We start from the raw sequence: 13,062 nt of genomic DNA, 5'->3' as shown, positions 1-13,062 counted from the left end.
TCCTGGCTGCTACTCTCTCTGAATTTTCTCTTGATGCTGTTTTCAATTCCTGAATTTTCCTTTTTTGCCAAGGGCTGTGTTTATGGAAATTTCCTTTGTTGGGCTAGTTCATTAGTAATATCTCCTTGATCTATTATTGTGTTAAGTTGTCCAATAGAATTACGTTTTTCTAAATTGCTCTTTCTTTGATTTTATTTCTACTTTCATGTTTCAATAAATGGGGTTTTGTTTGCCACCATGTAGTTTGACCAGTCACATTGCATCTGGAACAGACACTTTACATTTCCTTTAAAGTAAGAAAACATTAGAATTCAAAGTTTGTGAGAAAATATTAGAGTCTAGGCTATTGCCTTCAAATAGTTTCGAGGGACTCTGGTGTGGTCCATCACACTAGACTCCTTCTCTTCCTGAGTAATAGGCTGCAGCCACTGAATGAGTTGTCCTTGTTCTTCTCCAATAGTGTCAATGGGATGAATGGCTTCCTCATATCCCTGTGAAACCAGCGTTAGGTGCTGAATGAACTCTTGTTTTACTGTGGCATTGCGTAGTGTCGGGCAGTGCTTTTACATGAATATTACGGACAGTTTAACAGCACAAGTCTCAATGGAGTCTGGGTCTTGCTGGCATTGACACAGGCTGGATCAGGAGCTGACGGGCGTCAAATTATTCTGAACATTGTGGAAACTTCAGCGACCATCCCCACTTCTGATCTTATGGTGGGGAGGATGGCGGCAGGGAAGTATTGATGAAGCAGCTGAAGATGTTTGTGAAGAGGAAGCTACCCTGAGGAACTCCCACAGAGCTGACCCAGGACTGAGATGATGAACATCTTCCTTTGTGCCATGTTTGACTCCAAACTCTGGAGAGTTTACTCTGATACCCATTAAATCCAGTTTTGTTAAGCTCCTTGATGTCAACAGAAGTCAACCACTGCCTTGATATCAGGGCCAGTCATTTGTACCTGAACCCTTGTGTCAACCTCTTTTGTTCACATCAATAGGCCATGGTATCGGAGCAGCAAGTGTGTTCTTCAAACAGGTGGTGTTAAATGTCAGGATTTTTCTTCTCAAGAGTGGTCAGGGAGCTCGATGACTGGAAGTATTTGAAGAGGAAGTCGATGGATATCAATCTGTCAGAGAGTTGAGGGCTATGAGGAATTGGGTATGAAAGAGGATTTGAGACCAAGAGCAGATCAGCCTCGATCTTAGTGAAGGACAAGGCAGGCTTGGGGAGTGAACGACCTGCCCCTGTTTCTGATGTTCTCCCATTCTGTTATTGGAAAGTTAGTGGGTGTTATTTTCATGAATGTTCTGTGATTGAATATTGCAGTCCGTGAAATCAGAGGATTTTGTGAGCCATCTCTGGGTGAATTCTTTGGGCTGTATTCACAGTGAATCTGGGTCTACAACATGACAAATAAATGAAGCATAAGTTGCAGATAGGGGAAGCACTGTAAAGAGAGATGAGCGGCCTCTTTCATACCCGTGCCTGAGTTTTTCAATTACATTTCCCAAATCATCTCAAAGCGTGAGGGGCAGTCTTGAAGGGCAGAATGGTCTCCTCTGTTTCTGTGCAATAGGTTACAAGAGTAAGTAGCCTCCAACTGCTCCTGTCTAGTAGGTTTGAGGGGCTGAATGGAATATACAAACATGGGACTGAGGAGCAGGAGTTGGTCATTAGACACTTTGAGCCTTCCCCATCAGGCGCTAAGATTATGGCTGATCAGGTTCTGGTCTCAGCCCCACTTTCCTGTCTATATCCCATTATGCATGACTCACTTCTCTGTCAAATATTTACCTCATGCAGCTTTCAATCAATGTGAATATAGAGGCACAATAAACTTCCAGTGAAGAGAATTCCGACTTGAAAGGTTCTTTCAGAATTTTTCGTCATCCCTCTTATAGAATCAGACAATCATGCAGAACGGAAACAGACCCGTTAGTCCAATCTGTTCATTCCGATCAGATATCAAATCTGATCTAGTTGCATTTGTCAGCATTTGGCCAATATCCCTCCTCTTTCAGATACTTTTGAAATGTGCGATTGTAACCACCTTCAGCACTTCCTCTGACAGCACTTTCTGTAAACACACCATTCTCTGTGTGAAACATTAAACTTCAGCTCCCTTCGAAATAATTCGCCTTCAATCTATGCCCTTTTGTTCTGGACTCCCCTACCCTGGGGAGCAGAGCGTGACTGTTCAGTATATCCATGCCCCGATGGTTTTTTAAACCTCTATAAAGTCACCCCTCAACCTCTGACAGTCCAAGGGGAAACACCATAACCTAATCAACCTCTCCCTAAAGCTCAACCCTCCAGACCTGGAACATCCGTGTAAGTCATTTTTGCCGAACACCGAATTGTATGCAGAATTCTTAAAATGGCCTTACCAACACCCTGCACAGATGCAACATGCCACCACAACTCCTGTACTCAATACTCTGTGTGATTAAGGCAAATGTGCCAAATGTGTTCTGCACCACACTGTCTACCTGCGACTCCACTTTCAAGGAACTATGCACCTGCAGCCCTATGCCCCTTTGTTCCGCAACACTCCGCAGGATCTTCCCATTAAGTGTATAATGTCTGCCCTGATTTACCTTCCCAAAATGCAGAACGTTGTATTTATCTAAATTAAACGTCATCTGTCATTCCTTGCCCCTTTGTCCCATCTAATTGCGGTCTTGTTGTACTCTGAGATAATCTACTACACCACCTCTCTGATGTCATCTGTAAACTTACTAACTATTGCCCCGATATTCACATCTAACTCCTTTACATAAACAATGAAATGCAGTGAACTTAGTACTGATTCTTACAGCACACTGCTGCTCACAAGCCTCCAGGCTGAAAAATATCCCTCTTCCTTCAAGCCAATTGTGACTAGCTTCTTCTGTATCCCACGTGACTGAACCTTACTCATCTGTCTACCAATCAGAATGAAATACCAGCTACGAAGAGAGGCTGAGTAGGTTAGGTTTATTTTTACTAGAAAAAAGGAGATTGAGGGGGAACCTGATTTAGCTTTGCAAAATCATGAAGAATATAGACAGGGTGGATAGAGACAAGCTATTTCCCAGGGTGAAGGATTCAATAACGGAAGGTCGTGCTTTCAAAGTGCGAAGTGCAAAGTTAAAGGGGGATACACGCGGTAAATACTTCACACAGAGGGTGGGGGTTGGAACGCGTCGCTAGCAGAGGTGGTAGAGGCAGGCAGGTAGATTCATTTAACATACACCTGGATAGATGCATGAGTAGGTGGGGAGCAGAGGGATCCAAATGCTTAGTAATTGACCGACAGATTTATACAGTACATTTGGATCGACTTAGTCTTGGATGGCAAAGGACTTGTTCCTGGGCTGTAAATTTTCTTTGCTCTTTGTTTTTTAAATGAACACCTTCCTGAAGTCCATATAGACAATGTCTACCAAATTGCCTTAATCAATCTTCTTTGTCACCTCTTCATAAAACTCAACCAAATTAATGAGACATGATTTCCCATGTAGAAAGCCATGTTGTCTACCCCGATCAGCCCTTGCCTTCCCAAATGTATGTAAATGCTATCCCTCAGAATCCCCTCCAACAACTCACGCACCACTGCCATCAGGCTCACCCGTCTATAGTTCCCCAGCTTTTGGGGTCACTGTTTCCTTTTCTAGTCCCACTCCTCCACTGCTCACAACAAATGTTAACTGTAACCAGGTCGGTGATATGGCCGATGATATCGGTCTCAGACTGGGTCAGGGTCAGTTTTAGCAACACTTCAGGCTAGTTTCTTTAATCAGCTGAAACAACACGTTAATGATCCAGAGCAATGTTACTCAAACTATGATGGAAATATAAATGGCAAACAGTTTGGATTCGATAAAGAATCCAAATAAAGAATCGATATTTCCTTTCGAGAAACACTGGCGCGCGCGCCACACACACACACACACACACACACACACACACACACACACACACACACACACACACACACACACACACACACACACACACACACACACACACACACACAACAAAATTTCTGAAATTTGAAGTTGAAAGAACTTTGTCCAGATATTAGTGTAACTCATGACAAAAGGAAAATTTGATAGATTATCCAAAATGTTATTCTGCTTCTGAAGATATTCTACTCCCACAAGCTGCTCGCAATGGGATTTCATCCTGGAACAGTTGGATTTTGCTGAATTCCCTTTGCATTACGCAGTCAGGAGATTCCAATGAATTCTGGTCAGGGATAACCTCAAGAGTGGCACGGATAACCTCAAGAGTGGCACGGTAGCTCAATGGTTTGCACTGCTGCCTCACAGCAACAGGGACTGAGGTTCACTTCCAGTCTTGGGCAACGATCAGTGTGGAGTTTGCATATTCTTCCCCTGTCTGCGTGAGCTTCTAATGGGTGCTCCATTTTCCTCCCACTGTGCAGATTGGGATGATTGTCCATGCTAAATTGTCCATCGTGTTTGGAGATTTCTAGGTTTGTTACGTTAGTCAGTGGTAAATGTAAAAGAACAGGCCTGGGAAGGTCACTCTTTGGATGGTTGGTATGGACTTATTGGGCTGAAGGGCTTGTTTCCACACTGCAGGAATTATAAAAAAATGGAAACAATGACTGTAGATCTTTTTTTTTAGCTCGCACACATTGCTGTGATGAGCAATGAGGGAGCGAGAGAGTGCAATAGGCCGTTCCTTTTCGGGCAGATTACATTTTCTCCCTCTCTGAGTTGAATCACACAATAACGTCATCCTCTCCCAAACTGGACCATGTGAGATCTCCTTGTACATTGTCCAAACTATGTCTCCATCACATTCCTTGCCCCATGTAGGTGCATCATTGCTGCTGTCATACACATAGCCATACCCTGAGCAGAAAATGGTCTCAGTCGATTGAAAGATGAGTTTACATGTCCCTGCGTCATTAAAAAATAAAATGTTTGGTGTATTCAGAATACCTGTGTTAAAATAAATGTATTTTTTTAACAAATAAAGAAAATGCTGGAAACGTTTGGCGGGTCTGTCAGCATCCTGATACCTTTTCCATGCTGTAGATGCTTCAGCCTCCACCACTTCCTCTGGTAGCTCATTCCATGCATACACCACCCTCTGTGTGGAAAGGTGCCCTTTCGGCCACTTCAAAACCTTTACCCTCTCGCTTTCAACCAATGCACTCTAGTATTGGACGCCTCCTAACATGGGGAAAACCCTGACTACTCACCTTATCCATGACCATTCTGATTTTATAAACTGCTACTGTGGCGAAACGTGACTTCAATCAACATGAATAGCTATACTTTCAGTCATCCTGGGCCTAAATTCTGACAGTCAATACTAACACCTCGTCCTTCTCCAACAGGTCACAATTCTAAATCCATTTCAATCAGTTTGTTCCGATGTATTGTGAAACACTTCTGTGGGCTTTACACCTAGAACTTTGTGCCCGGAGGTAGGGACACTAGCATCACTCGGCAATACGCATAAAGCTGTAACATTATTCTCCTGTGTGTTTGTTCATCAGCCTGTTCTGACATACCTCTGCAACAGGCAGGACTTGAATTCAGACCTTCTAATACAGAGCAGGAACACTACTACGCAAGTTCATGAATTTGAATCAAATCGAGAGCTCTGGCTCAGAGACATTGCCACTACCCACTACACTATCATATCCAGATTTTGGATCATATCTGAAGTACCAGCTTTCAGCTCGATGTGGATTTATTGTAATCAGGTTACCATTACTGAACGACACAAAACACGTTGTATTGTTAAACAAGTGCAAGACATTTGTCTCAACTGTAGGATGTTGAGTCCACGTGCTGTGCCATCGAAATTAACTACGAACATCTTTAATCTCTATTACCTGTAGTATCCAATATTAGGGAAAGAAGTCTGCAGACACACTCTGCACTATGAAGGGTCTAAAATAGATAATTTTTACTGAACATCAGAAACGGAGAAAGACCATAATTTCTGGCCCCAAAGCACCGACCAGTATTACCCACCAATAACGTGTGTGACTGCCCTCTTCCTATAACCATGAAATGATACCAGGCCGCTGATTTCTGTCCAGCGCCTCCTCCCCATTGACTGTGTCTGCAATCTGTCCCTCCCCCACCCCTAACCACACAAGGCAACCTAAGCTCAGGGTCTTTGTGAAAATCAAGCTGGAGTGTGCAGGCCTCCTGGAGACGGGGACGGAATTTTAAAATTAAACGGGGAAAATTAGGAGGTGGTAATATCACTCACTGGGCTGACGAGTGGCAGGTGGAGTTTAGTTTGGATTCATGCGAAGTAATGGATTTAGTAAATCAAACAAAAGCAGGACCTATACAATTAAAAGTAGGGTCTTTGGCAGTGCTGCAGATCAGAGACCTAGGTCGTCAGGTATAATTCTTTAAAATTTGCATCTCATACAGATAGTGTGTTAAGAAGGTGTTTAACACACTGTCTTTATTGGTCAGTCCTTTGATTATCGGAATCGGGATGTCATGTTGTGGTTGTACAGGACTTTGGTGAGACCTCTTCTGGAATACTGTGCCCAGTCTGGTCATCCTGCCCGCTCATTCCATTGGCATACCACCCTCTGGGTGAACACGCTGCCCCTTAGGTCACTTTTAAGTGTTTCCCCTCTCACGATGGACCTATGTCCGCTAGCTTTGGACTCCCCGTACCATTAGAAAATACCTTGACTATTCACTGTGATATTATTGACCTTGACATTATTAAGCTGGAGATGGTTCAGAAGAGATTAACCTGGATGTTGCTGGGAATGGATGGCGTGAGTTACAAGGAGAGGCTGGGTAGGCTGGGGCTCTTTTCACTGGAGAGTATCAGATTAAGGGGTAACTTCACAAATGTTTATAAAATCATACAGGATACAGATAAGTTGAAGGGCTGATGTCTTTCCCTAGAGTTGGGGATTCAAAACTGAGGGATGTTTTAAGTGTGCGGAAAAAGGTTTACAAAAGTCATGAGAAGTAATTATTTTATCCAGAAGCTGGCTTGGGTGTGGAATGAACTTCCAGAGGAAGTGGTGAAAGCAGAGACAGTTACAACTTTTAAAGGACATTTAGATCAGTACATGGATAAGACATCAGTTTGGATGGTGCTGTGAACAGCTGCCCTCTCCCTCCCCCTCTCTGAATGGATCCCTGTTGGTTTTGACCCTCTGCCAATGCCTTTGCAGTGGCGTGAAGCGGCCAGCAGGGGGTGGCATTGCATCACTTTAAGCACCACAGAGACACAAACAGACACAAACGGAAATGGTTAGGACACGGCGTGAAGCTCATCTGGTAACTTAAATGAAACATAAAGAAATACTCAATTCGTCTCGGAAGCTGTTAAAATATGAGTGACAGAGAATTCGCAAATTCCAGTTTAAATAATAACATCAATTAATTTTCTAACTCTAAAAGTGAACATTTTACATCAAACATTCTGGACTCTGAGAGCCCCTTTCTCTTAATTGTTTATTACCCCACTCCAACTCTGTAACGATACACTCTTTCAATAAGACACTTTTTAAATTTGCACTAATTTACTTTCAAAATCACACAGCAGCTGTTGTTTGTGTGTCTTCTTGCTGCTAAAGATCTCCCTGGGTTATCTTCTGTCTTTTTACTGCGAATATGTTCGATATGAACAGGTACCTTTGATAGAGAGTGTTTCCTAATCTTTTGGATCTGCGTTGAAGGCATTTACTCTGTCTGCAATTTTCATTTTTAATATCCACGACGTCGGATCATCTCATTGGTGCAATTTTTGAAAACCGATAAATTCAAACTTGATTTGGTTTTAGTTTCCTGTGGTATAGTTTAAGCTGATTGGTAAAATTCGAATCGTTGTCCAAGCCACAAGCAGCTCAGGGATCTACTTAACACCGAAATGTGACATATTTTTCTGTTGTCCTTGATACTCTGGGTCTGCCAATCCCTCATGTACACAGAAGCTTGGAAACTCTCAGTTCAGAACAGTATTCACTCTATCAAAGGTACAGTACACACTTTCAACTTCATAACATTAATACCATAATGTCAATGAAGGTAAGCAGAGTCTATCCGGATTTTTCTTGATCCATGGTTTGTCAATACTTCATTCACTATGTCTGGTGTGTGTCAGGATTTTTGTTGGTCTGTTGACAACATCTCATTATTCAACTCCGTCCATGGGAATATAGCAGTATTTCACGTACTCACACTTGTGCGTGTGGAAGGATTTCAGTTGTTTCTTGAGGACTGTGAGGCTATAACAATCTCAATGTTTGTAAATGCCACCAAACCTGGAAGAACTGTGAAGTTAATGGAGGACAGTGTGGAACACTAACAGGACAATGACGGGTTGGTGTAATTTTCGGGCAGATGGGGATCAATGCAGAGAAGTGTGAGGTGATGTAATTTGGTAGGAAGGACGTTGAAAGACAAAATAAAACAGGCTGCTCCGTTATAAAGGGGTTGCAGGAGCAGAGAGCCTTGCAATTATATAATTATGGTTAATTGAAAATATCAGGACAGGTGGGGAGAGCAGTAACTCTCACAGATTAGTTTCAGTACCTGAGCTGTTTACAGGGGGAGGTGTAGGAGGGAGCCTCCATGCTCCCTTCCTGGGAGGTGGTGGTGACGATGTGATGTGAGCCCACCCTCCTGCCCACCGAGACCGTGGGGATTCCATTTGTACCAGCTCGACACAAAAGGGAGATGGCATCAGGGCCACGGCTTCTAAGTTGTGCCGGAGGGAAACGGAGCTGCCAGTGGGTTTAAAATGAGACTTGCCCTTCACTGAACATTGCTCCTTACTCGGTCGGTGGGATGTGGATGTTTCAGAATCTCCACACATGGCGGTAGGAGCGAGAGAGGGAGAGAAAAGCTGTTGCCTGCAGTAGTGAGAGTGGTGAACAATGAGCCTTGTTTGGGGGTATGTGCCATAACAGATATACAGTGAAAATACAGTGACCCTTACCCTGACAGAGTGAGGAAGGTTATTCACCCTTATCCTGTATTGCTCGACATTTCTTCAGACTGCAGATACCGCACTGAGCTGGGTGGTGAGCTCAGACCATGTTCGTTGGGTCTGGTGGTGTGTCCCCCCGTACCAGCCCATCCACCAGGACCTCCATGTCCCTGTCGACAAACCGTGGTGTAATTGTCCCTGATCTGCCATGGGGAAAATGAGGACTGCAGATGCTGGAGATCAGAGCTGAAAATGTGTTGCTGGAAAAGCGCAGCAGGTCAGGCAGCATCCAAGGAGCAGGAGAATCGACGTTTCGGGTATGAGCCTTTCTTCAGGAATTTCCAACGCCCCTCACCCAAGTCCCTCCTCCCTACCTTTTATCTTAGCCTGCTGTGCACACGTTCTTCATTCCTGAAGAATGGGTCATGCCCCAAACATCGATTCTCCTGCCCCTTGGATGCTGCCTGACCTGCTGGGTTTTTCCAGCAACACATTTTCAGCCCTTATCTGCCATGCTCAGGGTAAACTGTGCAGGACAGCTTGTAACAGAGAAAGCTCAAACATGTGCCCATTGACATTTTAAAGGCGGCACCATTGCTAGGGATCATGGAATATCCAGGGGTACCCAGGTGATGGTGTGTACCTCCAGCCTCGATGGGTGGGAGAATCTTACTGGCATTGAATGAGAGGGACACCATGGGGTGGAGGGGGCCGTTCATGAGGTGAGTTCGATAAGATAGCATCAGGAAACTAGCTCATCCTTGTGCAAATAGTCCATCTGTCACACTGAATGAAAATCACACAAAGACAAATTACTGTGAGATTCAGCCCAAAGAGGCATAAACTCTTTTGAAACTACTTCCAGTTACAAAGATGCAGAACAAATGCTCATCTGCATTCACACCAATATCCCTTTTTCCCATCTTTCCTGGGAAGACAGGCTCATGTTCCAGGATGTTATCGAAGTGTCTACATTTCAGCATTCTGAAACCTGGGAACACTTCCTTCCATGATACTGTCTCTCAGTCTCCCCCTCTCTCTGTCTATACCCCAAACCCCTCCCATGTGGTGATATTTAAACTGATTCCCCGCCATCTCTCTCTGGTAGTGATATTCACACCCACTGCACCCCATTGTCATGGCCCAATGGAGATATGGAGCTGTAAATGGATGGGAGCTGCACATCCTGTCACTTCCAGCATGGGTTGGAAGTTTCCCCATGCTGGGCAGTGATCTAACACAGTGTTACTGAGCAATGCACTGGGGAGGGGTACACAGTCCTACATGCTGGGAGGGTAACTGCTCCTGGTTTACAGATCAATGCTCGAGGGTGGTGTACACAGTCCTACATGCTGGGAGGGTAACTGCTCCTGGTTTACAGATCAATGCACTGGATTGGTATACACAGTCCTACATGCTGGGTGGTTAACTGTTCCTGGTTTACAGATCAATGCACTACGGTGGTGTACACAGTCCTCAATGTTGGGAGGGTAACTGCTCCTGTTTTAGAGATCAATGCAGTTGGGTGTCTCTATAGCAGCTTCCCAAAGTCCATGGGTTGGAAGTTTCCCCATGCTGGGCAGTGATCTAACACAGTGTTACTGAGCAATGCACTGGGGAGGGGTACACAGTCCTACATGCTGGGAGGGTAACTGCTCCTGGGTTACAGATCAATGCTCTAGGGTGGTGTACACAGTCCTACATGCTGGGAGGGTAACTGTTCCTGGTTTACAGATCAATGCACTGGATTGGTGTACACAGTCCTCAATGTTAGGAGGGTAACTGCTCCTGTTTTAGAGATCAATGCAGTTGGGTGTCTCTATAGCAGCTTCCCAAAGTGCCTGCGTTTGAAGATAAGTGCTCTGACATGAGCAGTGCAGTATTCCACTCTGGCCAGATTGTTGGATTGTATTGACCAGTATAATGGATTAATCTAGACAGATTGCTGGTTTGTACTGAGCAGAGCACTGGCCTGGTCGACACTGTGTTCCACGGTGAACAGATATCTCCTCTGGGTTGATGGTGTCTGGGCTGGTTCTGTGAGGTGGATTGAGAATGTGGTATATCTTCGAGGAGAAAGTGAGGTCTGCAGATGCTGGAGATCAGAGCTTCAAATGTGTTGCTGGAAAAGCACAGCAGGTCAGTCAGCATCCACGGAACAGGAGAATCCTGATGAAGGGCTTAGAACATAGAACATAGAAGAATACAGCGCAGTACAGGCCCTTCGGCCCTCGATGTTGCGCCGATCCAAGCCCACCTTACCTACACCAGCCCACTCTCCTCCATATGCTTATGCACGAAACGTCGATTCTCCAGTTCCTTGGATGCTGACTGACCTGCTGTGCTTTACCAGCAACACATTTTCAGCAATGTGGTATATCTAACCATTTCAGCTGATCTAACCAGTTCCCATTCCTGTGATTGGACCTTCCGTCTCTCACCACATTAATGTTACAATGTGTCCAGGCACAGTACATCATGTTGGTTGGGGGGGGGGGGGGGGTTAGAGGGGAGGGGTGGTAGGGGGGAAGGTGAAGGAGAGCTCAAGGAGTTCCCAGGAAGGTTCTGTCCCCAACATTCTATAACTGACATTCCCCGGAACGTTCTGTCCCCGACATTCTATAACTGACATTCCCGGGAACGGTCTTTCCCTGACATTGTTTGTGAACGGCCGGACGTCAGTGAATTGAACAAACGATAAGATCCCGAGGGTAGAGATCCCGTTCCAGGGAGAAGGAGATACTGTTCCAAAGGCCCCTCAGGCAGTTAAAGGGGTGATTACGTTTTCCCTGCGTTTATATTTCTCCATGACACAGGATCGACCACAATTTAGACCAAAATACAGAAATTCCCAAACTCCGTTTGTCTTCAGGAAACTGGGAGAGAATCCTTCAGGACAGCAACGTGTCACCCTGCGTATTAGGAACTGGGAAGGAGTGACCTGTGTCTGCTCTCGAGTGATCGAGTGTGTGGGAATGTTCTAGAAACCATCTGTCCTTATGGATGTGTCTCTGTGTGTTTGGGGAGGGAAGGTTTATTGTGGTTTATGTCACATTTTCGTCAATAATTCAGACCTTCCCATTTGTTATTCCAGCTCCAATTATTGTAATAATACTGAATACAGGAACAGATTTGAAAATCTCACTGGGTCCCCGATCAAACGGGTCCCTTTGCCTCCGGGCTGATGGATAATGGGTTTGTTTTCCTTCCTCACAGTTAACGTAGTGACCATCTACGTCCTGCTTTATAAAGATTGTGGATTGTCTCCATGTGTCAGACGTTACCTGGGGGCCATGGCAGCAGCGGATCTCCTGGTCATTGTCCTGGACCTGATCCTGAGACACATTCCCATTGTTTATCGGGAACAGTTTCATTTCCTGAGGGTCGCTGTCCCCGTGTGTAATATCCACGCCGTCCTGCTTTATGCAGCCACTGACTGCTCTGTCTGGTTCACCGTCACTTTCACCTTTGATCGGTTTGTGGCCATTTGTTGCCCGAAGCTGAAAAGTAAATATTGCAGTGAGAAGACGGCGGCTGTGGTTCTGGGAGCAGTGACTGTGCTGAGCTGTTTAAAGGACATTTCCTGGTATTTTATGTTCACGGCTCAGTATCGGATGTGGAACGAGCCCTGGTTTTGTGATGTTAGAGGCGCTGTTGTATTCTCCAGTGTCTGGGTCACAATTGAGTTCCTCCATTACATTCTAACCCCGTGTGTCCCATTTCTCCTGGTTCTGCTGCTCAATGTTCTCACCGTCAGACACATTGTAGTGACCAGCAGAGCCCGCAGGAGACTCCGCACTCACACCAATGGGGACGCTCAGTCTGACACAGAAATGAGAAACCGAAAAAAATCCATCATTTTACTGTTTGTCATCTCGGCCAATTTCATCCTGTTATGGTCAACGTTCATGCTGTATTCTATATGGGTACGGATGTCTAATATTGGGTATCGGTCTGTGTATCTCGATGGGTTTGTGCGGGAATTGGGCTTCATGCTGCAGCTCCTCAGTTGCTGCACAAACACCGCGATTTATGGCGTGACCCAGACTAAGTTCAGGCAGCAGCTGAAGAATGTGCTGAAATATCCCTTCACCCAGATCCATCCATCCATCA

The sequence above is a fragment of the Chiloscyllium plagiosum genome, unplaced genomic scaffold (assembly GCF_037043375.1).
Source record: "Chiloscyllium plagiosum isolate Xiang-an unplaced genomic scaffold, Cpla_swu_hap1 HiC_scaffold_51, whole genome shotgun sequence".
In the NCBI taxonomy this organism is placed as follows: domain Eukaryota; kingdom Metazoa; phylum Chordata; class Chondrichthyes; order Orectolobiformes; family Hemiscylliidae; genus Chiloscyllium; species Chiloscyllium plagiosum.
Note: the sequence above shows the minus strand (reverse complement) of the source record.